This window comes from Oncorhynchus mykiss, chromosome 19 (genome assembly GCF_057628025.1).
Source record: "Oncorhynchus mykiss isolate SJ-2025 chromosome 19, ASM5762802v1, whole genome shotgun sequence".
Taxonomy (NCBI): domain Eukaryota; kingdom Metazoa; phylum Chordata; class Actinopteri; order Salmoniformes; family Salmonidae; genus Oncorhynchus; species Oncorhynchus mykiss.
Genome location: NC_143040.1, coordinates 74,504,573 through 74,532,385, shown reverse-complemented (window position 1 = coordinate 74,532,385; position 27,813 = coordinate 74,504,573). Strand labels below are relative to the sequence as shown.

The 27,813-nt window shown below is 51.3% G+C and overlaps 1 protein-coding gene and 1 long non-coding RNA gene across 4 annotated transcripts in view; both read left to right on the top strand.

Annotated features, from left to right (window-relative positions):
* Positions 1-841: 841 nt before the first annotated feature.
* Positions 842-14,838, top strand: LOC149975332 (uncharacterized). Its single transcript, XR_016489114.1, has 3 exons — positions 842-890; positions 14,134-14,377; positions 14,588-14,838. It is a non-coding gene; the product is annotated as an uncharacterized LOC149975332 (long non-coding RNA).
* Positions 14,839-21,835: 6,997 nt separating this feature from the next.
* LOC110498419 (lysyl oxidase homolog 3B) overlaps positions 21,836-27,813 on the top strand; it is a 118,549-nt gene continuing 112,571 nt past the window's right edge. For 2 of the 3 annotated variants that reach the window (XM_090211732.1, XM_090211731.1), the window contains exon 1: positions 21,836-22,112. The gene's annotated coding sequence lies outside the window, so the exon portion shown is untranslated. The remainder of the gene's footprint in view (positions 22,113-27,813) is intronic. The other variant, XM_090211733.1, reaches the window with a different exon arrangement.

The following is a 27,813-nucleotide window of genomic DNA, read 5'->3' as shown; positions in this document are numbered from 1 at the left end:
GATGGGTTAAAGGGGAGGAGTGGTGAGAGTAGTAGAGAACCCAGTACAGAGGGAGGAGTGGTGAGAGTAGTAGAAAGAACCCAGTACAGAGGGAGGAGTGGTGAGAGTAGTAGAGAGAACCCAGTACAGAGGGAGGAGTGGTGAGAGTAGTAGAGAGAACCCAGTACAGAGGGAGGAGTGGTGAGAGTAGTAGAGAGAACCCAGTACAGAGGGAGGAGTGGTGAGAGTAGTAGAGAGAACCCAGTACAGAGGGAGGAGTGGTGAGAGTAGTAGAGAGAACCCAGTACAGAGGGAGGAGTGGTGAGAGTAGTAGAGAGAACCCAGTACAGAGGGAGGAGTGGTGAGAGTAGTAGAGAGAACCCAGTACAGAGGGAGGAGTGGTGAGAGTAGTAGAGAGAACCCAGTACAGAGGGATAGGACAAAAAGTGATGTAAGTTTCTATAAGATTGGGATTTTTAGCATTCATAGTAATGGTTATCAACTGTACTGCAGGGATGGAACGGAAGCCTCAGAATATAGAGGTCGTGGTGGCAGATGCAGAGAAGTATTTGGGTGTGCGAGACATCTTACGAGTAACAGGGTGTGTTAAGGGATGGTGTCCCATCCTTTCAGACTGTTGGCCTGAGGTAGGACTAGATAGGTTTAAATAGTGGACTAGGATTCTTTTTTTAGTGTAGTGTTAGGTGGTAGGGTATTTGTTTATTTCGTTTTTGTTCAAGCAAAGGGAGTTATACTCCCGTCCGGTAGGTGGCGGTAATGCAACATTTATTCAATGCCAACCGCTGTTAAACATCATCGGAGAAGAAGAAGAAACTTAGATTGTTATTTATAATATGTTTTATGACAAGGCAACTGTTTTAATAGAGGGGAAGCTGTGCAACGGTACGAAGGTACAGATTTATATAGGCTGGAAAGGCGACAACCACATGAATGCTTAGTTAGATATAGTTAAACCGCCACAAGATATGTTTTGAATGAGCTATCTAGTCTGTTGTCTGTTAATATTTTATACCTGCTGAACAAATGTCACTCTCTCTTTCCTCCCACTGGCACAGAGACACTGAAGGGTCAGTATGTTACTGGCTGATATATCATTTTACCTACATGTACAAATTACCTCGATAAACCTGTACACCTGCACACTGACTCTGTACCGCTACCCCATGAACAGTGGGGAGAACAAGTATTTGATACACTGCCGATTTTGCAGGTTTTCCTACTTACAAAGCGTGTAAAGGTCTGTTATTTTTATCATAGGTGCACTTCCACTGTGAGAGCAAATGTGCAAATGTTGCGCAACCCAGGTGTGGAAAGCTCTTAGAGACTTACCAAAAAAGCTGTAAATGCTGCCAAAGGTGCTTCTACAAAGTATTGACTCAGTAATATAGTTATTAAAAGTATTGTGGATTTCCTGTAGCTATTCAGACCCCTTGACTTTTTTCACATTTTGTTACGTTAATTTTATTCTAAAATTGATTGACTAAATATTTTTTCCTGCATGAATTTACATACAATACACCATAATGACAAAGCGAAAACAGAGGACAGGAGGCTTCCTCTCCTCTCAGGTGGCTGGCCTCCTGTCCTCTCAGGTGGCTGGCTTCCTATCCTCTCAGGTGGCTGGCTTCCTCTCCTCTCAGGTGGCTGGCTTCCTCTCCTCTCAGGTGGCTAGACTCCTGTCCTCTCAGGTGGCTGGACTCCTGTCCTCTCAGGTGGCTGACCTCCTCTCCTCTCAGGTGGCTGGCCTCCTGTCCTCTCAGGTGGCTGACCTCCTGTCCTCTCAGGTGGCTGGCCTCCTGTTCTCTCAGGTGGCTGGCCTCCTGTTCTCTCAGGTGGCTGGCCTGTCCTCTCCGGTGGTTGGACTCCTGTCCTCTCAGGTGGCTGGCCTCCTGTCCTCTCAGGTGGCTGGCCTCCTGTCCTCTCAGGTGGCTGGCCTCCTGTCCTCTCAGGTGGCTGAACTCCTGTCCTCTCAGGTGGTTGAAGTCCTGTCCTCTCAGGTGGCTGGCCTCCAGTCCTCTCAGGTGGCTGGCCTCCTGTCCTCTCAGGTGGCTGGCCTCCTGTCCTCTCAGGTGGCTGACCTTCTCTCCTCTCAGGTGGCTGGCCTCCTGTCCTCTCAGGTGGCTGGCCTCCTGTGCTCTCAGGTGGCTGACCTCCTGTCCTCTCAGGTGGCTGACCTCCTGTCCTCTCAGGTGGCTGACCTCCTGTCCTCTTAGGTGGCTGACCTCCTGTCCTCTCCTCTCAGGTGGCTGAACTCCTCTCCTCTCAGGTGGCTGACCTCCTGTCTTCTCAGGTGGCTGGCCTCCTGTCCTCTCAGGTGGCTGGCCTCCTGTCCTCTCAGGTGGCTGGCCTCCTGTCCTCTCAGGTGGCTGACCTCCTGTCCTCTCAGGTAGCTGACCTCCTGTCCTCTCAGGTGGCTGACCTCCTGTCCTCTCAGGTGGCTGACCTCCTGTCTTCTCAGGTGGCTGGCCTCCTGTCCTCTCAGGTGGCTGAACTCCTGTCCTCTCCTCTCAGGAGGCTGAACTCCTGTCCTCTCAGGTGGCTAACCTCCTGTCCTCTCCGGTGGCTGAACTCCTGTCCTCTCCGGTGGCCTAACTCCTGTCCTTTCCGGTGGCTGACCTCCTGTCCTCTCAGGTAGCTGACCTCCTGTCCTCTCAGGTGGCTGACCTCCTGTCCTCTCAGGTGGCTGACCTCCTGTCTTCTCAGGTGGCTGGCCTCCTGTCCTCTCAGGTGGCTGAACTCCTGTCCTCTCCTCTCAGGAGGCTGAACTCCTGTCCTCTCAGGTGGCTGACCTCCTCTCCTCTCAGGTGGCTGAACTCCTGTCCTCTCCTCGCAGGTGTCTGAAGTCCTGTCCTGTCCTCTCAGGTGGCTGGCCTCCTGTCCTCTCAGGTGGCTGACCTCCTGTCCTCTCAGGTGGCTGACCTCCTGTCCTCTCAGGTGGCTGGATTCCTCTCCTCTCAGGTGGCTTAACTCCTGTCCTCTCCTCTCAGGTGGCTGGCCTCCTGTCCTCTCAGATGGCTAGCCTCCTCTCCTCTCAGGTGGCTGGCCTCCTGTCCTCTCAGGTGGCTGGCCTCCTGTCCTCTCAGGTGGCTGACCTCCTGTCTTCTCCTCTCAGGTGGCTGGCCTCCAGTCCTCTCCTCTCAGGTGGCTGACCTCCTGTCCTCTCCGGTGGCAGAACTCCTGTCCTCTCAGGTGGTTGAACTCCTGTCCTCTCAGGTGGGTGAACTCCTGTCCTCTCAGGTGGCTGAACTTGTGTCCTCTCAGGTGGCTGAACTCGTGTCCTCTCAGGTGGCTGACCTCCTCTCCTCTCAGGTGGCTGTTCTCCTGTCCTCTCAGGTGGCTGGCCTCCTGTCCTCTCAGGTGGCTGGCCTCCTGTCCTCTCAGGAGGCTGGCCTCCTGTCATCTCCTCTCAGGTGGCTGGCCTCCTGTCCTCTCCTCTCAGGTGGCTGGCCTCCTGTCCTCTCAGGTGGCTGGCCTCCTGTCCTCTCAGGTGGCTGACCTCCTGTCCTCTCAGGTGGCTGGCCTCCTGTTCTCTCAGGTGGCTGGCCTCCTGTTCTCTCAGGTGGCTGGCCTCCTGTTCTCTCAGGTGGCTGGACTCCTGTTCTCTCAGGTGGCTGGCCTCCTGTCCTCTCCGGTGGCTGGACTCCTGTCCTCTCAGGTGGCTGGCCTCCTGTCCTCTCAGGTGGCTGGCCTCCTGTCCTCTCAGGTGGCTGGCCTCCTGTCCTCTCAGGTGGCTGAACTCCTGTCCTCTCAGGTGGTTAAAGTCCTGTCCTCTCAGGTGGCTGGCCTCCAGTCCTCTCAGTTGGCTGGCCTCCTGTCCTCTCAGGTGGCTGGCCTCCAGTCCTCTCAGGTGGCTGACCTTCTCTCCTCTCAGGTGGCTGGCCTCCTGTCCTCTCAGGTGGCTAGACTCCTGTCCTCTCAGGTGGCTGGACTCCTGTCCTCTCAGGTGGCTGACCTCCTCTCCTCTCAGGTGGCTGGCCTCCTGTCCTCTCAGGTGGCTGACCTCCTGTCCTCTCAGGTGGCTGGCCTCCTGTTCTCTCAGGTGGCTGGCCTGTCCTCTCCGGTGGTTGGACTCCTGTCCTCTCAGGTGGCTGGCCTCCTGTCCTCTCAGGTGGCTGGCCTCCTGTCCTCTCAGGTGGCTGGCCTCCTGTCCTCTCAGGTGGCTGAACTCCTGTCCTCTCAGGTGGTTGAAGTCCTGTCCTCTCAGGTGGCTGGCCTCCAGTCCTCTCAGGTGGCTGGCCTCCTGTCCTCTCAGGTGGCTGGCCTCCTGTCCTCTCAGGTGGCTGACCTTCTCTCCTCTCAGGTGGCTGGCCTCCTGTCCTCTCAGGTGGCTGGCCTCCTGTGCTCTCAGGTGGCTGGCCTCCTGTGCTCTCAGGTGGCTGACCTCCTGTCCTCTCAGGTGGCTGACCTCCTGTCCTCTCAGGTGGCTGACCTCCTGTCCTCTTAGGTGGCTGACCTCCTGTCCTCTCCTCTCAGGTGGCTGAACTCCTCTCCTCTCAGGTGGCTGACCTCCTGTCTTCTCAGGTGGCTGACCTCCTGTCTTCTCAGGTGGCTGGCCTCCTGTCCTCTCAGGTGGCTGGCCTCCTGTCCTCTCAGGTGGCTGGCCTCCTGTCCTCTCAGGTCGCTGACCTCCTGTCCTCTCAGGTAGCTGACCTCCTGTCCTCTCAGGTGGCTGACCTCCTGTCCTCTCAGGTGGCTGGCCTCCTGTCCTCTCAGGTGGCTGAACTCCTGTCCTCTCCTCTCAGGAGGCTGAACTCCTGTCCTCTCAGGTGGCTAACCTCCTGTCCTCTCCGGTGGCTGAACTCCTGTCCTCTCCGGTGGCCGAACTCCTGTCCTTTCCGGTGGCTGACCTCCTGTCCTCTCAGGTAGCTGACCTCCTGTCCTCTCAGGTGGCTGACCTCCTGTCCTCTCAGGTGGCTGACCTCCTGTCTTCTCAGGTGGCTGGCCTCCTGTCCTCTCAGGTGGCTGAACTCCTGTCCTCTCCTCTCAGGAGGCTGAACTCCTGTCCTCTCAGGTGGCTGACCTCCTCTCCTCTCAGGTGGCTGAACTCCTGTCCTCTCCTCGCAGGTGTCTGAAGTCCTGTCCTGTCCTCTCAGGTGGCTGGCCTCCTGTCCTCTCAGGTGGCTGACCTCCTGTCCTCTCAGGTGGCTGACCTCCTGTCCTCTCAGGTGGCTGGATTCCTCTCCTCTCAGGTGGCTTAACTCCTGTCCTCTCCTCTCAGGTGGCTGGCCTCCTGTCCTCTCAGATGGCTAGCCTCCTCTCCTCTCAGGTGGCTGGCCTCCTGTCCTCTCAGGTGGCTGGCCTCCTGTCCTCTCAGGTGGCTGACCTCCTGTCTTCTCCTCTCAGGTGGCTGGCCTCCAGTCCTCTCCTCTCAGGTGGCTGACCTCCTGTCCTCTCCTCTCAGGTGGCTGAACTCCTGTCCTCTCAGGTGGTTGAACTCCTATCCTCTCAGGTGGGTGAACTCCTGTCCTCTCAGGTGGCTGAACTCGTGTCCTCTCAGGTGGCTGATCTCCTGTCCTCTCAGGTGGCTGGCCTCCTGTCCTCTCAGGTGGCTGGCCTCCTGTCCTCTCAGGAGGCTGGCCTCCTGTCATCTCCTCTCAGGTGGCTGGCCTCCTGTCCTCTCCTCTCAGGTGGCTGGCCTCCTGTCCTCTCCTCTCAGGTGGCTGGCCTCCTGTCCTCTCCTCTCAGGTGGCTGGCCTCCTGTCCTCTCAGGTGGCTGGCCTCCTGTCCTCTCAGGTGGCTGACCTCCTGTCCTCTCAGGTGGCTGGCCTCCTGTTCTCTCAGGTGGCTGGCCTCCTGTTCTCTCAGGTGGCTGGCCTCCTGTCCTCTCCGGTGGCTGGACTCCTGTCCTCTCAGGTGGCTGGCCTCCTGTCCTCTCAGGTGGCTGGCCTCCTGTCCTCTCAGGTGGCTGGCCTCCTGTCCTCTCAGGTGGCTGAACTCCTGTCCTCTCAGGTGGTTGAAGTCCTGTCCTCTCAGGTGGCTGGCCTCCAGTCCTCTCAGTTGGCTGGCCTCCTGTCCTCTCAGGTGGCTGGCCTCCTGTCCTCTCAGGTGGCTGACCTTCTCTCCTCTCAGGTGGCTGGCCTCCTGTCCTCTCAGGTGGCTGGCCTCCTGTGCTCTCAGGTGGCTGACCTCCTGTCCTCTCAGGTGGCTGACCTCCTGTCCTCTCAGGTGGCTGACCTCCTGTCCTCTTAGGTGGCTGACCTCCTGTCCTCTCCTCTCAGGTGGCTGAACTCCTCTCCTCTCAGGTGGCTGACCTCCTGTCTTCTCAGGTGGCTGGCCTCCTGTCCTCTCAGGTGGCTGGCCTCCTGTCCTCTCAGGTGGCTGGCCTCCTGTCCTCTCAGGTGGCTGGCCTCCTGTCCTCTCAGGTGGCTGGCCTCCTGTCCTCTCAGGTGGCTGGCCTCCTGTCCTCTCAGGTGGCTGGCCTCCTGTCCTCTCAGGTGGCTGGCCTCCTGTCCTCTCAGGTGGCTGACCTCCTGTCCTCTCAGGTAGCTGACCTCCTGTCCTCTCAGGTGGCTGACCTCCTGTCCTCTCAGGTGGCTGACCTCCTGTCTTCTCAGGTGGCTGGCCTCCTGTCCTCTCAGGTGGCTGAACTCCTGTCCTCTCCTCTCAGGAGGCTGAACTCCTGTCCTCTCAGGTGGCTGACCTCCTCTCCTCTCAGGTGGCTGAACTCCTGTCCTCTCCTCGCAGGTGTCTGAAGTCCTGTCCTGTCCTCTCAGGTGGCTGGCCTCCTGTCCTCTCAGGTGGCTGACCTCCTGTCCTCTCAGGTGGCTGACCTCCTGTCCTCTCAGGTGGCTGGATTCCTCTCCTCTCAGGTGGCTTAACTCCTGTCCTCTCCTCTCAGGTGGCTGGCCTCCTGTCCTCTCAGATGGCTAGCCTCCTCTCCTCTCAGGTGGCTGGCCTCCTGTCCTCTCAGGTGGCTGGCCTCCTGTCCTCTCAGGTGGCTGACCTCCTGTCTTCTCCTCTCAGGTGGCTGGCCTCCAGTCCTCTCCTCTCAGGTGGCTGACCTCCTGTCCTCTCCTCTCAGGTGGCTGAACTCCTGTCCTCTCAGGTGGTTGAACTCCTGTCCTCTCAGGTGGGTGAACTCCTGTCCTCTCAGGTGGCTGAACTCGTGTCCTCTCAGGTGGCTGAACTCGTGTCCTCTCAGGTGGCTGACCTCCTCTCCTCTCAGGTGGCTGATCTCCTGTCCTCTCAGGTGGCTGGCCTCCTGTCCTCTCAGGTGGCTGGCCTCCTGTCCTCTCAGGAGGCTGGCCTCCTGTCATCTCCTCTCAGGTGGCTGGCCTCCAGTCCTCTCCTCTCAGGTGGCTGGCCTCCTGTCCTCTCCTCTCAGGTGGCTGGCCTCCTGTCCTCTCAGGTGGCTGGCCTCCTGTCCTCTCAGGTGGCTGACCTCCTGTCCTCTCAGGTGGCTGGCCTCCTGTTCTCTCAGGTGGCTGGCCTCCTGTTCTCTCAGGTGGCTGGCCTCCTGTCCTCTCCGGTGGCTGGACTCCTGTCCTCTCAGGTGGCTGGCCTCCTGTCCTCTCAGGTGGCTGGCCTCCTGTCCTCTCAGGTGGCTGGCCTCCTGTCCTCTCAGGTGGCTGAACTCCTGTCCTCTCAGGTGGTTGAAGTCCTGTCCTCTCAGGTGGCTGGCCTCCAGTCCTCTCAGTTGGCTGGCCTCCTGTCCTCTCAGGTGGCTGGCCTCCTGTCCTCTCAGGTGGCTGGCCTCCTGTCTTCTCAGGTGGCTGGCCTCCTGTCCTCTCAGGTGGTTGAAGTCCTGTCCTCTCAGGTGGCTGGCCTCCAGTCCTCTCAGTTGGCTGACCTCCTGTCCTCTCAGGTGGCTGACCTCCTGTCCTCTCAGGTGGCTGACCTCCTGTCTTCTCAGGTGGCTGGCCTCCTGTCCTCTCAGGTGGCTGAACTCCTGTCCTCTCCTCTCAGGAGGCTGAACTCCTGTCCTCTCAGGTGGCTGACCTCCTCTCCTCTCAGGTGGCTGAACTCCTGTCCTCTCCTCGCAGGTGTCTGAAGTCCTGTCCTGTCCTCTCAGGTGGCTGGCCTCCTGTCCTCTCAGGTGGCTGACCTCCTGTCCTCTCAGGTGGCTGACCTCCTGTCCTCTCAGGTGGCTGGATTCCTCTCCTCTCAGGTGGCTTAACTCCTGTCCTCTCCTCTCAGGTGGCTGGCCTCCTGTCCTCTCAGATGGCTAGCCTCCTCTCCTCTCAGGTGGCTGGCCTCCTGTCCTCTCAGGTGGCTGGCCTCCTGTCCTCTCAGGTGGCTGACCTCCTGTCTTCTCCTCTCAGGTGGCTGGCCTCCAGTCCTCTCCTCTCAGGTGGCTGACCTCCTGTCCTCTCCTCTCAGGTGGCTGAACTCCTGTCCTCTCAGGTGGTTGAACTCCTGTCCTCTCAGGTGGGTGAACTCCTGTCCTCTCAGGTGGCTGAACTCGTGTCCTCTCAGGTGGCTGAACTCGTGTCCTCTCAGGTGGCTGACCTCCTCTCCTCTCAGGTGGCTGATCTCCTGTCCTCTCAGGTGGCTGGCCTCCTGTCCTCTCAGGTGGCTGGCCTCCTGTCCTCTCAGGAGGCTGGCCTCCTGTCATCTCCTCTCAGGTGGCTGGCCTCCAGTCCTCTCCTCTCAGGTGGCTGGCCTCCTGTCCTCTCCTCTCAGGTGGCTGGCCTCCTGTCCTCTCAGGTGGCTGGCCTCCTGTCCTCTCAGGTGGCTGACCTCCTGTCCTCTCAGGTGGCTGGCCTCCTGTTCTCTCAGGTGGCTGGCCTCCTGTTCTCTCAGGTGGCTGGCCTCCTGTCCTCTCCGGTGGCTGGACTCCTGTCCTCTCAGGTGGCTGGCCTCCTGTCCTCTCAGGTGGCTGGCCTCCTGTCCTCTCAGGTGGCTGGCCTCCTGTCCTCTCAGGTGGCTGAACTCCTGTCCTCTCAGGTGGTTGAAGTCCTGTCCTCTCAGGTGGCTGGCCTCCAGTCCTCTCAGTTGGCTGGCCTCCTGTCCTCTCAGGTGGCTGGCCTCCTGTCCTCTCAGGTGGCTGACCTTATCTCCTCTCAGGTGGCTGGCCTCCTGTCCTCTCAGGTGGCTGGCCTCCTGTGCTCTCAGGTGGCTGACCTCCTGTCCTCTCAGGTGGCTGACCTCCTGTCCTCTCAGGTGGCTGACCTCCTGTCCTCTTAGGTGGCTGACCTCCTGTCCTCTCCTCTCAGGTGGCTGAACTCCTCTCCTCTCAGGTGGCTGACCTCCTGTCTTCTCAGGTGGCTGGCCTCCTGTCCTCTCAGGTGGCTGGCCTCCTGTCCTCTCAGGTGGCTGGCCTCCTGTCCTCTCAGGTGGCTGGCCTCCTGTCCTCTCAGGTGGCTGGCCTCCTGTCCTCTCAGGTGGCTGGCCTCCTGTCCTCTCAGGTGGCTGACCTCCTGTCCTCTCAGGTAGCTGACCTCCTGTCCTCTCAGGTGGCTGACCTCCTGTCCTCTCAGGTGGCTGACCTCCTGTCTTCTCAGGTGGCTGGCCTCCTGTCCTCTCAGGTGGCTGAACTCCTGTCCTCTCCTCTCAGGAGGCTGAACTCCTGTCCTCTCCGGTGGCTGAACTCCTGTCCTCTTTCGGTGGCCGAACTCCTGTCCTTTCCGGTGGCTGAACTCCTGTCCTCTCAGGTGTCTGGCCTCCTGTCCTCTCCCGTGGATGAACTCCTGTCCTCTCAGGTGGCTGACCTCCTCTCCTCTCAGGTGGCTGAACTCCTGTCCTCTCCTCGCAGGTGTCTGAAGTCCTGTTCTGTCCTGTCCTCTCAGGTGGCTGGCCTCCTGTCCTCTCAGGTGGCTGACCTCCTGTCCTCTCAGGTGGCTGACCTCCTGTCCTCTCAGGTGGCTGGATTCCTCTCCTCTCAGGTGGCTGAACTCCTGTCCTCTCCTCTCAGGTGGCTGGCCTCCTGTCCTCTCAGATGGCTAGCCTCCTCTCCTCTCAGGTGGCTGGCCTCCTGTCCTCTCAGGTGGCTGGCCTCCTGTCCTCTCAGGTGGCTGACCTCCTGTCTTCTCCTCTCAGGTGGCTGGCCTCCTGTCCTCTCCTCTCAGGTGGCTGACCTCCTGTCCTCTCCTCTCAGGTGGCTGAACTCCTGTCCTCTTAGGTGGTTGAACTCCTGTCCTCTCAGGTGGCTGAACTCCTGTCCTCTCAGGTGGCTGAACTCCTGTCCTCTCAGGTGGCTGAACTCCTCTCCTCTCAGGTGGCTGACCTCCTCTCCTCTCAGGTGGCTGATCTCCTGTCCTCTCAGGTGGCTGGCCTCCTGTCCTCTCAGGTGGCTGGCCTCCTGTCCTCTCAGGAGGCTGGCCTCCTGTCATCTCCTCTCAGGTGGCTGGCCTCCTGTACTCTCCTCTCAGGTGGCTGGCCTCCTGTCCTCTCAGGTGCCTAGCCTCCTGTCCTCTCAGGTGGCTGAACTCCTGTCCTCTCAGGTGGCTGGCCTCCTGTCCTCTCAGATTGCTGGCCTCCTGTCCTCTCCTCTCAGGTGGCTGAATTCCTGTCCTCTCAGTTGGCTGGCCTCCTGTCCTCTCTGTTGGCTGGCCTCCTGTCCTCTCAGGTGGCTGGCCTCCTGTCCTCTCCGGTGGCTGAACTCCTGTCCTCTCAGGTGTCTGGCCTCCTGTCCTCTCCGGTGGATGAACTCCTGTCCTCTCAGGTGTCTGGCCTCTTGTCCTCTCAGGTGGCTGACCTCCTCTCCTCTCAGGTGGCTGAACTCCTGTCCTCTCCTCTCAGGTGCCTGAAATCCTGTCCTGTCCTCTCAGGTGGCTGGCCTCCTGTCCTCTCAGTTGGCTGAACTCCTGTCCTTTCAGGTGGCTGACCTCCTGTCCTCTCAGGTGGCTGAACTCCTGTCCTCTCAGGTGGCTGGCCTCCTGTCCTCTCAGGTGGCTGGCCTCCTGTCCTCTCAGGTGGCTGGCCTCCTGTCCTCTCAGGTGGCTGACATCCTGTCCTCTCAGGTGGCTGACCTCCTGTCCTCTCAGGTGGCTGACCTCCTGTCCTCTCAGTTGGCTGGCCTCCTGTCCTCTCAGGTGGCTGGCCTCCTGTCCTCTCCGGTGGCTGAACTCCTGTCCTCTCAGGTGTCTGGCCTCCTATCCTCTCAGGTGGATGAACTCCTGTCCTCTCAGGTGTCTGGCCTCTTGTCCTATCAGGTGGCTGACCTCCTCTCCTCTCAGGTGGCTGAACTCCTGTCCTCTCAGGTGGCTGGCTTCCTCTCCTCTCAGGTGGCTGGCCTCCTGTCCTCTCAGGTGGCTGACCTCCTGTCCTCTCAGGTGGCTGACCTCCTGTCCTCTCAGGTGGCTGGCTTCCTCTCCTCTCAGGTGGCTGGCCTCCTGTCCTCTCAGGTGGCTAGCCTCCTGTCCTCTCAGGCGGCTGACCTCCTGTCCTCTCAGGTGGCTGACCTCCTGTCCTCTCAGTTGGCTGGCCTCCTGTCCTCTCAGGTGGCTGGCCTCCTGTCCTCTCCGGTGGCTGAACTCCTGTCCTCTCAGGTGTCTGGCCTCCTGTCCTCTCCGGTGGATGAACTCCTGTCCTCTCAGGTGTCTGGCCTCTTGTCCTCTCAGGTGGCTGACCTCCTCTCCTCTCAGGTGGCTGAACTCCTGTCCTCTCCTCTCAGGTGCCTGAAATCCTGTCCTGTCCTCTCAGGTGGCTGGCCTCCTGTCCTCTCAGTTGGCTGAACTCCTGTCCTCTCAGGTGGCTGAACTCCTGTCCTCTCAGGTGGCTGAACTCCTGTCCTCTCAGGTGGCTGACCTCCTCTTCTCTTAGGTGGCTGACCTCCTCTCCTCTCAGGTGGCTGATCTCCTGTCCTCTCAGGTGGCTGGCCTCCTGTCCTCTCAGGTGGCTGGCCTCCTGTCCTCTCAGGTGGCTGGCCTCCTGTCCTCTCAGGAGGCTGGCCTCCTGTCCTCTCAGGTGGCTGGCCTCCTGTCCTCTCAGGTGGCTGGCCTCCTGTCCTCTCAGGTGGCTGGCCTCCTGTCCTCTCAGGTGGCTGACATCCTGTCCTCTCAGGTGGCTGACCTCCTGTCCTCTCAGGTGTCTGAACTCCTGTCCTCTCAGGTGGCTGGCCTCCTGTCCTCTCAGGTGGCTTAACTCCTTTCCTCTCAGGTGGCTGGCCCCCTGTCCTTTCAGGTGGCTGACCTCCTGTCCTTTCCGGTTGCTGACCTCCTGTCCTCTCAGGTGGCTGAACTCCTCTCAGGTGGCTGGCCTCCTGTCCTTTCAGGTGGCTGAACTCCTGTCCTGTCCTCTCAGGTGGCTGACCTCCTCTCCTCTCAGGTGGCTGAACTCCTCTCCTCTCAGATGGCTGGCCTCCTGTCCTCTCAGGTGGCTGGCCTCCTGTCCTCTCAGGTGGCTGGCCTCCTGTCCTCTTCTCTGATGGTTTACTGGGACCAAGTAAGGTTTATGTAGGGTTAGTTGTTGCTGGGACCAGGTAAGGACTAGGTAGGGTTAGTAGTTAGTATTTACTGGGACCAGGTAAGGACTAGGTAGGGTTAGTAGTCAGTAGTCACTGGGACCAGGTAAGGACTAGGTAGGGTTAATAGTTAGTAGTTACTGGGACCAGGTAAGGACTAGGTAGGGTTAATAGTTAGTAGTTACTGGGACCAGGTAAGGACTAGGTAGGGTTAGTAGTTAGTAGTTACTGGGACTAGGTAGGGTTAGTAGTTAGTAGTTACTGGGACCAGGTAAGGACTAGGTAGGGTTAGTAGTTACTGGGACCAGGTAAGGACTAGGTAGGGTTAATAGTTAGTAGTTACTGGGACCAGGTAAGGTAGGGTTAGTAGTTAGTAGTTACTGGGACCAGGTAAGGACTAGGTAGGGTTAGTAGTTACTGGGACCAGGTAAGGACTAGGTAGGGTTAGTAGTTACTGGGACCAGGTAAGGACTAGGTAGGGTTAGTAGTTACTGGGACCAGGTAAGGACTAGGTAGGGTTAGTAGTTAGTAGTTACTGGGACCAGTTAAGGACTAGGTAGGGTTAGTAGTTAGTAGTTACTGGGACCAGTTAAGGACTAGGTAGGGTTAGTAGTTACTGGGACCAGGTAAGGACTAGGTAGGGTTAGTAGTTACTGAGACCAGGTAAGGACTAGGTAGGGTTAGTAGCTACTGGGACCAGGTAAGGACTAGGTAGGGTTAGTAGTTACTGGGACCAGGTAAGGACTAGGTAGGGTTAGTAGTTAGTAGTTACTGGGACCTGGTAAGAACTAGGTATGGTTAGTAGTTACTGGGACCAGGTAAGGACTAGGTAGGGTTAATAGTTAGTAGTTACTGGGACCAGGTAAGGACTAGGTAGGGTTAGTAGTCAGTAGTTACTGGGACCAGGTAAGGACTAGGTAGGGTCAGTAGTTACTGGGACCAGGTAAGGACTAGGTAGGCTTAGTAGTTAGTAGTTACTGGGACTAGGTAGGGTTAGTAGTTAGTAGTTACTGGGACCAGGTAAGGACTATGTAGGGTTAGTAGTCAGTAGTTACTGGGACCAGGTAAGGACTAGGTAGGGTTAGTATTGGGTTACTCAGATGGTCACTGTCCTCTTTTTCCTGAACCACTCATTGTCATACCAAAGATATTTACTTTGAGATAAAAATATTTACGGTAATAATCCTGTTTCACAGTTAAGAGGGTTGTTAGCATGTAGGTCATGAAAACAAAAGCACTTCCCTGTCAGATGTTTATCTCTACATGTTCATTGACTGGTTCTTGCTCTAGCCTGATGTCCAGAACCTGGTTTGTGCTAACATTCCACTCCTTGTACTCACTCTGTCATGACGAGGAGTGGAATGCTAGCTAAACAGACTGGTACCCCAGGCTATGGTTGCTCTGCTACTCTCCTCTTCTCTGTTTGTTGTCCCTGGTGGGTTCCCTGTCTGCCTGCCTGCCTGCCTGCCCTGAAAGAGACTCTTTGATTGAGTCTGGCACATGACTGCTCAGTCCCTGTCTGGTATAATGGGCCTCTGTGCTGTGTGCTTAGAGGCAGGAGGAGACAGGGAACTTTTCCACTGCTATAGGGTGTTGCCCCTAGACGCTGATCTCAAGTTAGATTTGCATTTTCCCCCACTGGTTAAATGTAGGATTGGGGAGTGTAAGCTGATCCTAGATCTGTACTTAGGGAAACTTCACCCTGGAGCCTGTTCCACTAGGGGAGGGCATCTCAAATTCAGAGGGGTGGGTGTTCTCTTAAACATGGTGCTACTGTCTGTCAAACATAGAGGGAGTTCCTGTAGAGCAGTGGTTCCCAACTCCAGTACCCCTGACATTCCAACTCCACACCTCCAGGACACCCAACTGCCCAACTCCAGTCCTCCTGGACCCCCGACAGGCCAACTCCAGTCCTCCTGGACCCCCGACCGGCCAACTCCAGTCCCTCTGGACCCCAAACAGCACACGTTGTTGTTGACCCGAACAAATGCACCTGGTTCAACTAATCATCAAGCGCTCAATGAGTTGAATCAGGTATGTTGTCCAGGTCTACAGGAGATAGACTAGTGTCCTGTCCAGGGGGTGGACTGTACATCAAGCTGTCTCACTACAGAAACAGGAGATAGACTAGTGTCCTGTCCAGAGGTTATAACAGTGTCCTGTGGGTTCTGACCTGGCTACTTAATATTACAGCATGGCTCAGTTATAAGAGGTTATAACAGTGTCCTGTGTGCCCCTGTGCAGTCTGGGTGGAGGAACGCTCCTGGAGCTGTCTGCTGACTGGTTGCTGGAGATGGGAGGGGAAGAGCACGGGGTGGACAAGCTAGTATGGGACATCTACGAAGAGGACTACGAACACGTTGGCGTCCCCCGCTGAGCTGTGGCCTCCAGGTAAACAGTTAGCAGTACCAGCAGTGTATTCATTAGTGCACACAGTAGAAACAGTTTTGCAACAGAAACAAGAGTTTGTTATTGTAAAAATGTAGGTAGGTCCCTCCCCGTTTCAGCCCATTTGCTTCTGTTTGGTTCCTTGTAAATACACCCCAGAACGAGGTTTCGAACCTCAAAGACCTTTCCTGGTTAAACCAAAACATTCTAATTCCATGAGGGTTTACAAACATCAATGTTTCCTCTCTCACTAAAGACTTGAATGAATCAGACTTTAATCATTTCAAGTAGCATCCTGTCCTTCCATCCTATACATGCGTAGCTTCTACTTCTTATCTAAGAACTAATACCAGTTAAACACATCTGCATGTCTGTCTTCTAGTTTTGGGAACATAATGTACAGTACCAGTCAAAAGTTTGGACACACCTACTCATTCAAGAGTTTTTCTTTATTTTTTACTAATTTCTACATTGTAGAATAATAGTGAAGATATCAAAACTATTAAATAAAACATATGGAATCATGTAGTAACCAAAAAAGGGTTAAACAAATATAAATATATTTGAGATTCTTCAAAGTAGCCACCCTTTGCCTTGATGACAGCTTTGCACACGCTTGGCATTGGCGTTTGGCTGTTCAGGGTGGTGCTTGGCTGTCCAGGGTGGCGATTGGCTGTCCAGGGTGGCGATTGGCTGTCCAGGGTGGCGATTGGCTGTCCAGGGTGGCGATTGGCTGTCCAGGGTGGCGTTTGGCTGTCCAGGGTGGCGTTTGGCTGTCCAGGGTGGCGTTTGGCTGTCCAGGGTGGCGATTGGCTGTCCAGGGTGGTACCTGGCTGTCCAGGGTGGTGTTTGGCTGTCCAGGGGGGTGCCTGGCTGTCCAGGGTGGTGCCTGGCTGTCCAGGGGGTGTTTGGCTGTCCAGGGTGGTGATTGGCTGTCCAGGGTGGTGATTGGCTGTTCAGGGTGGTGCCTGGCTGTCCAGGGTGGTGCCTGGCTGTCCAGTGTGGTGTTTGGCTGTCCAGGGTGGTGTTTGGCTGTCCAGGGTGGTGTTTGGCTGTCCAGGGTGGTGTTTGGCTGTTCAGGGTGGTGTTTGGCTGTTCAGGGTGGTGTTTGGCTGTCCAGGGTGTTGCTTAGCTGTCCAGGGTGGTGCCTGGCTGTCCAGGGTGGTGTTTGGCTGTCCAGGGTGGTGTTTGGCTGTCCAGGGTGGTGTTTGGCTGTTCAGGGTGGTGTTTGGCTGTCCAGGGTGGTGCCTGGCTGTCCAGGGTGGTGATTGGCTGTCCAGGGTGGTGCCTGGCTGTCCAGGGTGGTGATTGGCTGTCCAGGGTGGTGTTTGGCTGTCCAGGGTGGTGTTTGGCTGTCCATGGTGGTGTTTGGCTGTCCAGGGTGGTGTTTGGCTGTTCAGGGTGGTGTTTGGCTGTCCAGGGTGGTGCTTGGCTGTTCAGGATGGTGTTTGGCTGTCCAGGGTGGTGCTTGGCTGTCCAGGGTGGTGCCTGGCTGTCCAGTTAGTAGGCAGCTAAAGGTCTACTTCCAAGAAAACAACATCTTAAATTAAATGCAATCAGGTTTTATGTCTGGCCACAGCACTGTTTCAGCAACATGGAAAGTTTTAAATGACATCCACTGTGCTCTTGATAAGAGCTGATTTGTCGAAGGCTTTTGACACCGTGGACCATGCTGTGCTAGTGCAATGGTTAAAATGTTGTGGAATTACTGGTCATGCTCTAGATTGGTTTATAAATTACCTATCAAATCGTACACAATGTGTAATGGCAGATGATGATTGAGTCCATAGAAGTGTGCTAAGGTGTTCCACAAGGTTCTATTTTGGGCCCACTGTTGTTTATTTTGTACATCAACAACATTGGGGATCTTATTGAAACAGTGGATGTTCATTTTTCATGCAGATGATACTGTTCTTTATTCAAGTGGTAGTAGTTTATCTTTGGCTTTTGAAAATGCCCAAAGAGCATTTAACATCATACAACAGAGTCTGTATGATTTAAAGCTGATTCTAAATTTGGGTAAAACAAAATGTATGGTATTTTCAAATGCCAGGCATGTAACTAATCATGTCATTGCTACATCGGCTGGACATACTATAGAGCAAGTTAAAGTGTACAAATATTTGGGTGTGTGGGTTGATGACAAGCTGAGCTTCACTGTGCATGTAGAGAACTTGATAAGGAAGCTCAAGCTGAAAATAGGTTTTTATTACCGGCATAAGGCTTGTTTTTCTCTCTGGAGACCAGGAAGGAGCTGGTATGATGTACATTACTGGCGGTTTTAGATTTTAGTGATGTGATATATATGCAGGCCTCAGCCACTTCCCTGTTCTATCTCTGTTATTTTTTAATCAGATCAGTAAATAATTATAATTTGCGGTCCCATTCTGATTTGCTTCTAACAGTACCAAAAATTAGAACAGGTCATGGTAGAAATAGTTTTAGTTACTCAGCTCCGTGGTCCTGGAATTCTCTCCTGAAATGTTTTAAATGTGGTGATCTAGTTTAGTTGGCGGAGTTTAAACACTTGATCGATGTATATATCAGGTCTCTCTTGTTATCTCAGTGAGGAAAACCTGTATAAATACAAGGTAAATAAAAAAGGGTGGTGCCTGGCTGTTCAGGGTGGTGCCTGGCTGTAAAGGGTGGTGTTTGGCTGTCCAGGGTGGTGTTTGGCTGTCCAGGGTGGTGCCTGGCTGTAAAGGGTGGTGTTTGGCTGTCCAGGTTGGTGCCTGGCTGTTCAGGGTGGTGCCTGGCTGTTCAGGGTGGTGTTTGGCTGTTTAGGGTGGTGCCTGGCTGTTCAGGGTGGTGCCTGGCTGTTCAGGGTGGTGTTTGGCTGTTCAGGTTGGTGCCTGGCTGTTCAGGGTGGTGCCTGGCTGTTCAGTGTGGTGTTTGGCTGTTCAGGGTGGTGTTTGGCTGTTCAGGGTGGTGTTTGGCTGTTCAGAGTGGTGCCTGGCTGTCCAAGGTGTCCAGCTTCTGAAATCATACTGATTGCTATGGTGGCCCTGAAGGTCAAACTATCACTTAAGACCCAAAGATGGTCTTACCCAAAGACGGTCAACTGAAGACCACCCTACCCAAAGACTGCTCTCAACCAAAGACCCCCCTACCCAAAGACCCCCTACCCAAAGACTGCTCTCAACCAAAGACCCCCTACCCAAAGACCCCCTACCCAAAGACTGCTCTCAACCAAAGACCCCCCTACCCAAAGACCCCCTTACCCAAAGACCCCCCTACCCAAAGACCCCCCTACCCAAAGACCAGCCTACCCAAAGACCCCCCCTACCCAAAGCCCACCCTACCCAAAGACCACCGTACCCAAAGACCCCCCTACCCAAAGACCCCCCTACACAAAGACCCCCCTACACAAAGACCCCCCTACACAAAGACCCCCCTACCCAAAGACCCCCTACCCAAAGACCAGCCTACCCAAAGACCAGCCTACCCAAAGACCACCCTACCCAAAGACCACCCTACCCAAAGACCCCCCCTGCCCAAAGCCCACCCTACCCAAAGACCACCGTACCCAAAGACCCCCCTACCCAAAGACCCCCCTACCCAAAGACCCCCCTACACAAAGACCCCCCTACCCAAAGACCCCCCTACCCAAAGACCACCCTACCCAAAGACCACCCTACCCAAAAATGACTGGAAGTTTACACTTGAGTGTAATTCCATCACCAATAGTCTGATAAAATCTGCATTAGCCTTTAACCGAACCATCCAGACAGAGAGGATTTGAGAAGTGTCTCTCTGCCACTATCAGCAGCTGATGGCTTATCCAGAGTCGCTTGCCCCCGTGTCCTCACCACAAACGCCTCATCAGCAGCTTGCCCCCGTGTCCTTACCACAACACCTCATCAGCAGCTTGCCCCCGTGTCCTCACCACAAACACCTCATCAGCAGCTGATGGTGCATAAAGATGGCGGCCCCCGTGTCCTCACCACAAACGCCTCATCAGCAGCTGAAGGTGCATAAAGATGGCGGCCCCCGTGTCCTCACCACAAACGCCTCATCAGCAGCTGATGGTGCATAAAGATGACGGCCCCCGTGTCCTCACCACAAACACCTCATCAGCAGCTGATGGTGCATAAAGATGGCAGCCCCCGTGTCCTCACCACAAACGCCTCATCAGCAGCTTGCCCCCGTGTCCTCACCACAAACGCCTCATCAGCAGCTGATGGTGCATAAAGATGACGGCCCCCGTGTCCTCACCACAAACACCTCATCAGCAGCTGATGGTGCATAAAGATGGCAGCCCCCGTGTCCTCACCACAAACACCTCATCAGCAGCTGAAGGTGTATAAAGATGGCAGCTCCCGTGTCCTCACCACAAACACCTCATCAGCAGCTGATGGTGGCAGAGAGACACTTCTCACGGTCACACATAATGGTGAAGGTGCATAAAGATGGCGGCCCCCATGTCCTCACCACAAACGCCTCATCAGCAGCTTGCCCCCGTGTCCTCACCACAAACGCCTCGTCAGCAGCTGATGGTGCATAAAGATGGTGGCCCCCGTGTCCTCACCACAAACGCCTCGTTTGCTACGTTTGCCGTATTGTACATTTCTCTCCGTTCCTCTTTTTTAAAATTTTAAATCAGCATTAGTACAGTATACATGATCCCAGTTCTAGCTCCATTTGAGAAAAAAAAAACCCTCAAAAGTAGACTGTGCTGATTGACTGGCACATTGAACCATGTCGCACGCCGTAGTTTAACCACTCTGTGGGCAGTGCTCAAAACGATGACGTCATATATCTTCATGCCCCTTCACCATTAGGCTACTCCGGTATTAGATCAAAGAGTCCTCCAGATGCGATGTGCTGAGCGCATCTGACTAGAATTAGAATTATTGTAGGCGTTGACAGGCATGAGCGGATTTTTAGATCAAAGCGAGCACATTTATGAAAAATCAGATGTTATTGGTCTCATACACATGGTTAGCAGATGTTAATGCGAGTGTAGAGAAATGCTTGTGCTTCTAGTTCCCGACCGTGCAGTAACATGTAACAAGTCATCTAACAATTCCACAACAACTACCTAATACACACACACATCTAAAGGGTTGAATGAGAATATGTACATATAAATATATGGATGAGTGATGACCGAGCGGCATAGGCAAGATGCAATAGATGGTGTAAAATACAGTATATACATATGAGATGAGTAATGCAAGATATGTAAACATGATTAAAGTGGCATTATTAAAGTGACATTTATTAAAAGCATGTCTTCGTAGGATTGTCTGTCTTTCTACAGGCTACATACCAGGATCTCAATGTTCAAAATATACCAGAGAGCTACATTTTGCGACAGAGGATCAATAGTTTAACAAAATAACAGTGTATTAAAATGGTCTCACAAGCACACGCACGTAACTACCTAAATAAAGGAAACACCAACAAAGTGTCTTATTACAAGGTTATTGGGCTTCCATGAGCTTCCAGGACAACTTCAATGCTCCGTGGCGTAGATTCTACTAGTGGACCTAAACCATGCCAGGAAAACGCACCCCACCACACAGCATATACGTTGTATCACTTCTTTACTCAAGTGTTTCCTTTATTTTGCGGGAACAAGGTACAGTTTGGAAAGTAAATGCCTACTGCTGAAAAGAGAAGCCTAGTATAAACAATTCTCAACAACACCCAACACACTGCATATGACTTTAACATTAATGCATGCTAATAGCTTAATAGTTAACTAGCAAAATAGCCCATTCAAAATACTGCTGAAAAGAGAAGACTAGTCTGTGTGTGGCACCAATATAAACAAATATAAATAGAAATTCGCAACAACACCCATTTTTTGTTGTTGTTGCCGAACAGCAGAACTGTTTTTCAAAGTATCTCATCTTGAGATAGGCTACTGCCATCACCTTGAGTAGTAAAAAATAAATAAAAAAAAAACATCTTAATCCGGCCCTGCATATGACTTCAACATTAATGCATGCTAATAGCTTAATAGTTAACTAGCAAGGTAGCCAATTCAAAATATGGTGTGTAGTTTGGCTGGTTATCTAGTTTGTCTGTTGTATATCATTATTTTACCTGCTGCACAAATGTATATCTCTCTCCTCTGGCAACTGCCCACTGGCATACACACCACACTATGACTTTTACAGGATTTTCTGGGCTATAACTGTGCAGATAACTCAGTAACTAGCACCATATCCACATCAACGGGGCAGCAGTGGAGAAGGCAACAGTGCCTCTTCAACCTCAGGAGGCTGAAGAAATTTGGCTTGTCACCTAAAACCCTCACAAACAAGGTCAGTACAGATGCACAATCGAGAGCATCCTGTCGGGCTGTATCACCGCCTGGTACGGCAACTGCACCGCCCACAACGGCAAGGCTCTCCAGAGGGTGGTGCGGTCTGCACAACGCATCACCAGGCGCAAACTACCTGCCTTCCTTGAAACCTACAGCACCCCATGTCACAGGAAGGCCAAAAAGATAATCAAGGACAACAACCACCCGAGCCACTGCCTGTTCACCCCGCTATCATCCAGAAGGCGAGGTCTGTACAGGTGCATCAAAGCTGGGACCGAGAGACTGAAAAAACAGCTTCTATCTCAAGGCCATCAGACTGATAAACAGCCATCACTAACACAGAGAGGCTGCTGCCTACATACAGGCTTGAAATCATTGGCAACTTTAAAATCAGACCCATCTTTCACTCCTTAAACCTCCATAAATCTTTTGGTGACATAACATGTACAATGTGTTTGTAATAGATTTATTTGGTATGGAAAATAAATAATTTTAAGGTCAGGTGTTGCTTAAACAGCCTACTTTTACTTTTTGCAAATTCTGTAATGGAAATCCATGTGTTTTCGATTGAAAGATAGCCTAAATAAATCTGAGGAAAAATGTTTTTAGAAAGCTGTCATAAGTTAAATAATGGTAATGAAAGTCAGATTTTTCTCTATATCTTCTTGGAAATAGAAAGACATAAATTTGAATTATTGTGAACATTTTTATTGATGTTATAAAAGCGTTATGAAAGTGGAAAATCTCTTACAAAATCATCCATGAAAGGGGCAGTGTCTTCAGGGAAATCCGTCCCCTTTTAAAGTCGTGCAACAAATCGACGAATCAGCTCCAGCTCTCCCTCCTCTCTCTCTCTCTCTCTCTGAGGGCTGTACAGCTGGCAATGTACCGACAGAGAGGGTTGAAAGTCAATTGGCTAGGAGGTCCAAGCCCCGCACACTGAACGCTTCTTATAAGGTGCATAAATCAAGACGAAACCATTTCAATTTTTATTTCATCAACCTTTGAAAACATTAGAGAAAATAACATTTAGTATAGAAGAGTCTATCCCTGGAAGCATCTAAAACCGTTATAAAACTTCCGAGGCTGGACACGTTGTAACCGGTAAGTTCAAGCTTTTTCCGTTAGGGTAAAACAAATGTCATCGGGGCAGTGATGTGGTACTTGCTAAGATACATCTCCTCATTCTTCCTTTCCAAATTATAAATTGTATAAATGTAGACGAACTACTTGGTAACGTTTGAAACGTTCAGGTTGTGGTTTGAGAAAGATGAGCATCTACTTGAACCTAAATGAGCTAGACAGACGGCTGGATAGTTAGACAGCTGGATAGTAATTTATAGGTCCCATGGCGTGTCTGGGATATTATCAGCACAGGTAATGATAGCTGTCTTTTCATATCTGTCCCAAAAGCAAGTCTGTCCCGTCTAACACAGAACCATCATATTGGTGAAGTAATGCTAATGGCTACAATATTGGTGTGTAGTCTGAATCTTAGTGCCTGAGGAAATTCTCACGTATTAATCTGCCATTTGCCTGTAAAAGTGTCCTGATAACTTATATAATAGGAGTAATCGTGTAGCGTTAATAGCCTTATTTCATCAATTGTCCTTTGGAGAGAGAGAGAGAGAGAGAGAGAGAGAGCAACCTGGTCTCAGAGCATCTCGTATTATTCTGCACGTAAATCCGAGGGAGAGAGGGCTTCAAGTGGTTTTCACTAGATAACACAGCCACAAAGTATACATTCGCAACAATTGCCTTTTGGTCTTACTTTAGGGTTCGGTATAAGGTTATGGTTAGGTGAAAATAAGAGTTTAACAAAGATACGTTGAATAAATGGGTGGGGTTAACTGCCTTGTTCAGGGGAACAGTGGGTTAACTGCCTTGTTCAGGGGAACAGTGGGTTAACTGCCTTGTTCAGGGGAACAGTGGGTTAACTGCCTTGTTCAGGGGAACAGTGGGTTAACTGCCTTGTTCAGGGGAACAGTGGGTTAACTGCCTTGTTCAGGGGAACAGTGGGTTAACTGCCTTGTTCAGGGGAACAGTGGGTTAACTGCCTTGTTCAGGGGAACAGTGGGTTAACTGCCTTGTTCAGGGGAACAGTGGGTTAACTGCCTTGTTCAGGGGAACAGTGGGTTAACTGCCTTGTTCAGGGGAACAGTGGGTTAACTGCCTTGTTCAGGGGAACAGTGGGTTAACTGCCTTGCTCGGGGGAACAGTGGGTTAACTGCCTTGTTCAGGGGAACAGTGGGTTAACTGCCTTGTTCAGGGGAACAGTGGGTTATAACTGCCTTGTTCAGGGGAACAGTGGGTTAGCTGCCTTGTTCAGGGGAACAGTGGGTTAACTGCCTTGTTCAGGGGAACAGTGGGTTAACTGCCTTGCTCGGGGGAACAGTGGGTTAACTGCCTTGCTCGGGGGAACAGTGGGTTAACTGCCTTGTTCAGGGGAACAGTGGGTTAACTGCCTTGTTCAGGGGAACAGTGGGTTAACTGCCTTGCTCAGGGGAACAGTGGGTTAACTGCCTTGTTCAGGGGAACAGTGGGTTAACTGCCATGCTCAGCCGAGGACTACCGTTGATATGGCCTTATTGGACGGAATCATTTCAATATGTTTGGAGGAGCTCGTCTTTGGTAACCAGACAAAGGCTCTTTTTGGAAATGGGGATGTAGCCTGTACACTGCAGGTAGGGATACTAGCTGAATGGAGTAGTCTATACACTGTAGGTAGGATGGAGTAGTCTATACACTGCAGGTAGGGATACTAGCTGAATGGAGTAGTCTGTACACTGTAGGTAGGATGGAGTAGTCTATACACTGTAGGTAGGATGGAGTAGTCTATACACTGTAGGTAGGATGGAGTAGCCTATACACTGTAGGTAGGATGGAGTAGCCTATACACTGTAGGTAGGATGGAGTAGTCTATACACTGTAGGTAGGATGGAGTAGCCTATACACTGTAGGTAGGATGGAGTAGTCTATACACTGTAGGTAGGATGGAGTAGCCTATACACTGTAGGTAGGATGGAGTAGCCTATACACTGTAGGTAGGATGGAGTAGTCTATACACTGCAGGTAGGATGGAGTAGTCTACACACTGTAGGTAGGGATACTAGCTGAATGGAGTAGTCTATACACTGTAGGTAGGATGGAGTAGCCTATACACTGTAGGTAGGATGGAGTAGTCTATACACTGTAGGTAGGATGGAGTAGCCTATACACTGTAGGTAGGATGGAGTAGTCTATACACTGTAGGTAGGATGGAGTAGTCTATACACTGTAGGTAGGATGGAGTAGCCTATACACTGTAGGTAGGATGGAGTAGCCTATACACTGTAGGTAGGATGGAGTAGTCTGTACACTGTAGGTAGGATGGAGTAGTCTATACACTGTAGGTAGGATGGAGTAGTCTATACACTGTAGGTAGGATGGAGTAGCCTATACACTGTAGGTAGGATGGAGTAGCCTATACACTGTAGGTAGGATGGAGTAGTCTGTACACTGTAGGTAGGATGGAGTAGTCTATACACTGCAGGTAGGATGGAGTAGTCTATACACTGTAGGTAGGATGGAGTAGCCTATACACTGTAGGTAGGATGGAGTAGTCTATACACTGTAGGTAGGATGGAGTAGCCTATACACTGTAGGTAGGATGGAGTAGTCTATACACTGTAGGTAGGATGGAGTAGCCTATACACTGTAGGTAGGATGGAGTAGTCTATACACTCCAGGTAGGATGGAGTAGTCTATACACTGTAGGTAGGATGGAGTAGCCTATACACTGTAGGTAGGATGGAGTAGTCTATACACTGTAGGTAGGATGGAGTAGTCTATACACTGTAGGTAGGATGGAGTAGCCTATACACTGTAGGTAGGATGGAGTAGTCTATACACTGCAGGTAGGATGGAGTAGTCTACACACTGTAGGTAGGGATACTAGCTGAATGGAGTAGTCTATACACTGTAGGTAGGATGGAGTAGTCTATACACTGTAGGTAGGATGGAGTAGCCTATACACTGTAGGTAGGATGGAGTAGTCTATACACTGTAGGTAGGATGGAGTAGCCTATACACTGTAGGTAGGATGGAGTAGTCTATACACTGTAGGTAGGATGGAGTAGCCTATACACTGTAGGTAGGATGGAGTAGCCTATACACTGTAGGTAGGATGGAGTAGTCTACACACTGTAGGTAGGATGGAGTAGTCTACACACTGTAGGTAGGATGGAGTAGTCTATACACTGTAGGTAGGATGGAGTAGTCTATACACTGTAGGTAGGATGGAGTAGCCTATACACTGCAGGTAGGATGGAGTAGCCTATACACTGCAGGTAGGATGGAGTAGCCTATACACTGTAGGTAGGATGGAGTAGTCTACACACTGTAGGTAGGATGGAGTAGCCTATACACTGTAGGTAGGATGGAGTAGTCTATACACTGTAGGTAGGATGGAGTAGTCTATACACTGTAGGTAGGGATACTAGCTGAATGGAGTAGTCTATACACTCCAGGTAGGATGGAGTAGCCTGTACACTGTAGGTAGGGATACTAGCTGATGATGGACATATAGTCTACATGGTTTATGTTCCATGATGGACATATAGTCTACATGGTTTATGTTCCATGATGGACATATAGTCTACATGGTTTATGTTCCATGATGGACATATAGTCTACATGGAGGGGTTTATGTTCCATGATGGACATATAGTCTAGATGGAGGGGTTTATGTTCCATGATGGACATATAGTCTACATGGAGGGGTTTATGTTCCATGGTGGACATATAGTCTACATGGTTTATGTTCCATGATGGACATATAGTCTACATGGTTTATGTTCCATGATGGTCATATAGTCTATAATAATGTAATAGTCTACATAGTGAGGTTATACTGGTTATAATAATGTAATAGCCTACATGGAGAGGTTATGCTGGTTATAATAATGTAATAGCCTACATAGAGAGGTTATGCTGGTTATAATAATGTAATAGTCTACTTAAAGAGGTTATGCTGGTTATAATAATGTAATAGCCTACATAGAGAGGTTATGCTGGTTATAATAATGTAATAGCCTACATAGAGAGGTTATGCTGGTTATAATAATGTAATAGTCTACATAGAGAGGTTATGCTGGTTATAATAATGTAATAGCCTACATAGAGAGGTTATGCTGGTTATAATAATGTAATAGTCTACATAGAGAGGTTATGCTGGTTATAATAATGTAATAGCCTACATAGAGAGGTAATGCTGGTTATAATAATGTAATAGTCTACTTAAAGAGGTTATGCTGGTTATAATAGTGTAATAGCCTACATAGAGAGGTTATGCTGGTTATAATAATGTAATAGTCTACATAGAGAGGTTATGCTGGTTATAATAATGTAATAGTCTACATAGAGAGGTTATGCTGGTTATAATAATGTAATAGTCTACATAGAGAGGTTATGCTGGTTATAATAATGTAATAGCCTACATAGAGAGGTAATGCTGGTTATAATAATGTAATAGCCTACATAGAGAGGTAATGCTGGTTATAATAATGTAATAGCCTACATAGAGAGGTAATGCTGGTTATAATAATGTAATAGTCTACATAGAGAGGTTATGCTGGTTATAATAATGTAATAGCCTACATAGAGAGGTAATGCTGGTTATAATAATGTAATAGCCTACATAGAGAGGTAATGCTGGTTATAGTAATGTAATAGTCTACATAGAGAGGTTATGCTGGTTATAATAATGTAATAGCCTACATAGAGAGGTTATGCTGGTTATAATAATGTAATAGTCTACTTAAAGAGGTTATGCTGGTTATAATAATGTAATAGCCTACATAGAGAGGTAATGCTGGTTATAATAATGTAATAGTCTACATAGAGAGGTTATGCTGGTTATAGTAATGTAATAGCCTACATGGAGAGGTTATGCTGGTTATAATAATGGAATAGTCTACATAGAGAGGTTATGCTGGTTATAATAATGTAATAGCCTACATAGAGAGGTTATGCTGGTTATAATAATGTAATAGCCTACATAGAGAGGTTATGCTGGTTATAATAATGTATTAGTCTACTTCAAATCAAATCAAATCAAATTTTATTTGTCACATACACATGGTTAGCAGATGTTAATGAGAGTGTAGCGAAATGCTTGTGCTTCTAGTTCCGATAATGCAGTAATAACCAACAAGTAATCTAGCTAACAATTCCAAAACTACTACCTCATAGACACAAGTGTAAGGGGATAAAGAATATGTGCATAAAGATATATGAATGAGTGATGGTACAGAGCGGCATAGGCAAGATACAGTAGATGGTATTGAGTGCAGTACATACATATGAGATGAGTATGTAAACAAAGTGGCATAGTTAAAGTGGCTAGTGATACATGTATTACATAAAGATGCAGTAGATGATATAGAGTACAGTATATACATATACATATGAGATGAATAATGTAGGGTATGTAAACATTATATTAGGTAGCATTGTTTAAAGTGGCTAGTGATATATTTGACATCATTTCCCATCAATTCCCATTATTAAAGTGGCTGGAATTGAGTCAGTGTGTTGGCAGCAGCCACTCAATGTTAGTGGTGGCTGTTTAACAGTCTGATGGCCTTGTGTTGCTGTCCTGGGGCTCTGTGGGGTCTGTTTGTGTTGCTGTCCTTGGGCTCTGTGGGGTCTGTTTGTGTTTATGCCGAGGTAGGTATAGGTATATAGGTAGGTGTAGGTATAGTTTCCCGTGTGCTTTAGGGCATGCATTTCCAAACTGGGGTAATGCCATCGGGGTACGCCAAAT